Source organism: Harpia harpyja, chromosome 14 (genome assembly GCF_026419915.1).
Source record: "Harpia harpyja isolate bHarHar1 chromosome 14, bHarHar1 primary haplotype, whole genome shotgun sequence".
NCBI classification, from domain to species: Eukaryota; Metazoa; Chordata; class Aves; order Accipitriformes; family Accipitridae; genus Harpia; species Harpia harpyja.
In genome coordinates this window covers 14,182,786-14,188,495 of record NC_068953.1, presented here as the reverse complement: position 1 = coordinate 14,188,495, position 5,710 = coordinate 14,182,786, and positions in this window count along the sequence as shown.

The following is a 5,710-nucleotide window of genomic DNA, read 5'->3' as shown; positions in this document are numbered from 1 at the left end:
AGATTTTCTGATGTGGCTTCCTGGCAGAAATCTGAGCTGCTACTGCCTGCATAATTGTTATTTGAATAACAAAACCCCACAGAACTTCAAAGGCATAATAGGCAGACATTTTTCAAAAAATGATTTGCTAAAATATCCTTTGAGATGCAACCTTCTAGGTTTTCTTGGGCAGAATGAAAATGTAGTAATAGGCTCTGGTGGCTGTTATCCCTCTTTAGCTTCACATTCTTAGTCTTCATCTCTTGTTTTCTCCCTCTTCCACTAAATACTGTGCAACACCTACTGGCAAACATGGCTCTGTCCAGGAAACAGCAGTCAGGTTTCAGACAGCCAAATACATGAACTATAGCTATCTTGAAGATGTTCAGGCAAAAAATGAAGAGCTGCTGGTATTCCTCTTTAGAAATCTATTTTTTTAAGTGGCAGTGCTCAATTATACAGATAGCATAATACAGTACCTTGAAAACAAGCACCGTAACACAACATGTTTCATAATCAGGTGACATAATCACAACAGGTTCCCTCTGATATCAGGAACATGTAACAGAATCTCTGAAAGAATCCTTCAGTCTTCTTAGCAGCACCACACCAATGGCACCTATTCTTCCCAAAGATAAATCATCAGGTACCTGCAGACCTTTTGCCACAATATGCTCACTTTTGTTGTCAGCCACTAGACCTGCTATTTTAGTATGATGGCTTTCATATCTTGAACCCACTTTTTGGTACAGGGGTTTTGGCACATGAAGCATATACATGAATCTCTGTCTCCAGCTTCCAGTTGAGCACGTAATATGCAGCATATGGACAGGACTGGATGCAATCTACTATGCATCACAGCATTTCAATGGTGTTTTGGCATTGACCAAATGCACATGCTGCATGCTGTTTTCTGACTGATATGGTATTTTCCCTGAAGTTTTTACTAAGGTTCATTTGAGAACCGGAAGGATTTACCTGAAAAGGGAGCTAGTTCTATATATCCTCACAGGACAGCTGGGCCCTCACTGAATGAGGCTTGATGGAGACAAGATGAGGTTTGATTGCACTGCAGTAACAGTAATAGGCAGGTAACAGGCTGCCTATCTTTGACACCACAAGACAGAATCACCATAGGGCATGTAATTGAAAGTACGGCAGAAACGGATGTTTTGGAAGTCATGTCCACATGCATGTGCTGGTCCCATGCTGTCCTACATGTTGTTTAGTAGTGCACAAGTCTAAGATGCACTTTTATGCCTCTCGCACACTATATAGATTCAATGACAGTTCCTCTCTGATATTCTCCTGATTAATTACTGAAGAATATTAACCTTCACCACTGAGGAGCTCATATTAGAAGTATACAAAGAGTTCTTCCCAGAAAAGAAAACAAAAACATTTTCCAGACTACATTTCTTCAACATTTAAATGAGGAATTGTGAATTCTAAGATGTGTAAGTTGGCATCACTATGTAATTCTTCATAAATCATTTCTCACTGCTATTACTTCCTTTACTATCCCCAGATTTCCTATCAAGCTGAAGAAGGCCATAACCTTTACTTCCATTAAAGAATGGCCAGAAGTAGAGCAGTTAAGTAGTGTCTGGTGGGGACTGTCTGTGGAGAGGACAGAGGTTTAAGAACCTAAACTTTGATACCTGGTTGCTGGTATAATGTGCAGGTTTTCTGCTAAACCATTCTCCACTTTGGGATGCAGAATCCAGCATACTTTGGGTCTGTTTCCGTAAGTCTCAGTTTCAGAATTAGGTAGAAGCTGAGTGGGAATCTGGGCATCTAAATTTTGTGTATTGGCTCTGTCAGTACTCACCCCTCCCCATTTGCCTTTCCAAGGTCCAGTAAAGTCCATTTAGGCTATTACTCAGTCTCCCTCTCTATTTCTATAGAAGGGATCGGTAGATGTGATGTTCTGTTTTGTAATTCTCTGGAAAGACCTTAATGACATTTTTCTAATTTTAAAATGGTTAACTTGGAGTTTTCAAAATCTTACTGTTTCAGGATGCAGCAGAGGACACCACGCCTGTATGACAGCAACAGTACCTTCATTTTAGTGGAGAACTTTGCACTGCCATTAACTGAACATGAGTCTTTCTGGGGAGCTAGACCAAAGGAAAATGTGTTTTACTGAAGAGAGAAAAACTTTGCTCAAGCAAGTGGAAGAAAACTATGTTCTTGCAGTTAAATGAAAAAGGAAATCTTGAATGTGTTGAGGTAATATATTTTTCCATTTTTCCTTACAGCACTGGAAGGCTGCCTCTTTCTTTGTGTTTCTGTTCTTCTTATCCTTACTTTACCAGTTGCTTTCAGGCTCTGTAACACTCAAGTGCAATTGCGAATTTAGTCCTGAAAAAGGAGGAGATAAAGAATATCCACTAAAAACACACCAGAGATTAATGTGGTTGCAAATTAATGGCCACTAGTAGAGTGATTATATGATACGGGTTTATTTATGTGATTATTGTGCAGTCATGCAGCAGTTGCATTTCATATGGTGTCTTGTCACTTAAAAGCGTGAGATTGACTCTGTGTGTACTGGGGTTTGGAGTCTACAGATTTTCATGGTAACTAAGATTAAGACTGACTCCATATCTGAATTGAGATGGGTCTTATTTGACCTCATAGAGATAAAACCCAGGCTATTTTCCAACCTTTAAGTCACAGTCACCAATGTGTGAATTTGTTTATTTTCATACTCCTCAGTTACATTTCATTTCCAGTGAAAATTCACCTTAGAGCTGTGCCAGAGATTTGATTTGGGGTGATGGGTTAAAATATGAATCTTATTAGAGGCCATTTGTGTTGGGAGGCTTATGTAAGACACTGTACTTGAGGAGTCAGTGATCTTGAACAAGCCATGTCTACTCTGTTGGTCCTTGTACTTGGGGCTTGAGAATTCCATGTTATTTCATAAGCTTTAACTTATAATATCTATGAGAAAGGTAAACTGTGTCTGCATCAAGGGATGGAAAGTCTTGATCCTGACCAGGAGACCATTGTACGTGGAGGAGTCAGTGATCTACATCACAGTTAACCTTAGCATGCCCAGGCCTGTACTGTGCTGCCCATCCAGCATGGCCTTTGGGCTGGGCTGTGCTGTGCTGCACAAATCCCTTGGCTGCAGGGCACACTCAGCCAGATCATTGTAAGGGAGGACCATGCAGGCAGCAGCTTGTCGGTACTGGTGATTACACCACCAGTGTGGCCTTGCCTGTATCTAAAAGTGCAAAAAGAAGTTCTCATGTGGGCATCCTTTATGAATGGAATTGGGTTTTTTTTAAGAAAATTGTAGTAGCATGAATGACCTGAAAACAAGGAACTTCTCCACAGATGGGATCTCTGCAGCGTACCATAGGAAAATCCATCCTGGATCCATCTGATGCTGCACGAACATGGGGTGCCCAGCATCTGAAGGGATTTAAGATTTACTGGGCATCTATGTTCCTCTTTTTATTCTATCTTATCCAGCTGGCTACTTTATTAAACCATTTGTTGTTGGACCTTTCTTATTGAGATCCAGAAGAAACCTGCATTGTTTATTCCCTCCTGCTCCCTCCCTGCAGTACAGCATTGGATATTGAGATTTTGCAGCTTGTTCACACCTTCTCACTGTTCACATCTTCTCACCTCAGGCCATGACTGCATCTTGAGTTACTGTAAAAGTCCTTCTTTTGGGGGCTAATTAGAAAGAGCACATTCTTTTCTCAGGGGCAAAAATAGCTATCTGAAAAACTTTTTTCTTTCTAAGAATGTTTCTACTACTCTTAAAAACAAAGGTGTGCTAGGACAATTTACTTAACTGCCTTTCCTACCTCTGGTGGAAGCGAGTTATTACATTAGGAAATGGGAGTGGGATGAAATGATCCAGATTTACCAATCTGAGTGCAGAAGAAAAAAGGGCTGTGGCCTTCCCCAGCTGCTTTATGGTCTGTGGAAGATAAACTCAGATAAAATAAACAGTGTGACCAGCATTTAAGTTATGGCAGACTTCAGAATACAGTAGTTTGGAATTCTAAAAGCAAGTGAATTTCCAACTTGGCTTTCATCGAATTCTTATTAATTCTTTCACGTTCTTTCCTGTTGATCTAGGTTCCCAGAGGGACTTGCCTCGCATACAGATTCAGCAGTGTCACCAGGTCTTCAGTAAAAATAAGTCATGCCAGAGCAGCAGCATACGCTCATGATGTCTACCCACAACAGATCCATGTGTGAGCACCTCCTATGAGATTATGTCAGAGACCAGTACTCTGGTCCTTTTAGATATTCCACGAGAAGGGTTTAATGTTTAATACCAAATTTACTTATTTGAAGATATTTGATGTGACATGGCTGATGAAATCACAATACAAACACAATAGAGCAATTGCAATATAGAGTTGAATCACAAACCAAATTTGATTCCTGTTACCCGTCTCTATATACTCACCATCGCTGGGTGTCACCAGTCACGGTGAAGGAATACCCTTCCTGTGTTGCTGCAAGAGTTGTTTTCCCACTCTGTAGTGGCCATCAAGGTATGATACAAATGGATAAGAGCCTGGCTGAGCAGCTGCACTGATGGGTCAGTGGAAGTGGCCCAGGTGGGGATGCTCTAAGGGTCTGCCTGTTTCCTCTGCCCTTTCCTGAAATGCTATTCTGCCTCAGACACTCTTCAGCATCACTCACTTGCACAGCTTTTCTGTGAGACTTTGCCAGATTTTAGGCTTGCACATTTGGATATTTTCCCAAAGTTTTACTGGGTCTTTAATGAGGAAACAAGTTTGGCGTTAGAACACAACTTGTAGTTGAGTTTGAACAAGTTTCTGACAGTGGTAAATAGTGACCAGTCTACTCAACTCTGATCTTTCCTCACAAGCTTTCTGAAAGAGTGGTTAGTTAGATGCTGTATTATGAGCCATAACTCAGAATTTTCATCATTCCCTTCTCCCAGCAGTACGTTTCCTGCAGTTCCATTGCAGGCAAATGAGTGCCTTACAGAAGTACAGTGCTTGGGAGCCTACACAAGCTGCAGAGTTTCTTTTTTGGGGGCATCATATTAGAGTAGGTGATATAATCGCCCCCAAAGAGTGTAGATCCTTAATGCAAATTCACGCTTTGTCTGCATTATTAAACTAAAAATGTGGCACAAACCATTTTTTGACGCAGAGGCCAACAAGCTTAGTTTTGCTTTGTCTCTGATATTAAAGGAATCACAGATACTCTGTAGGTCCTGCCTTGGTGTGCTAGAAATGCTTGTGTGGGCAGCCCTATCCATTGATTGTTCCTGGCTCAGTTACACTGTTGTTGTCTGAACTGTAAGTGGCAGAAGGCTCATGGCAAGAAGATGAGTGTGTAAGAGTTGTGTAGAGTGTTTTAGTTTCTCTGTGATACAGAGACATGAAAAGTTATGGAGATGGGAACAAATCTCAATACAGAGTGTCTTTTTTAGTCTTTCAAGCACTGCAAGCCCAGGGCTTCGAAGATAATGTTTTCACCTCTCTAGACATGATGTACCAGCCCCCACTGCCCTAGGAAGTCAGAGCACAATTTTAAGTCACCAGTATGATCCCTAATATGGTCAGGAGTTTGAAATAGTTCTGGTACAGCTGTGGAAATGTTAAGGCTGCTGTATGAGCCCCTTTAGAGTACTGGATGTGGTACTTGCCATTTCTGCACAGAAAAAAAAAAGACTTATTCAGGCTGGAACTGGTGCAGGAAAAAAGTGATCTAGAAA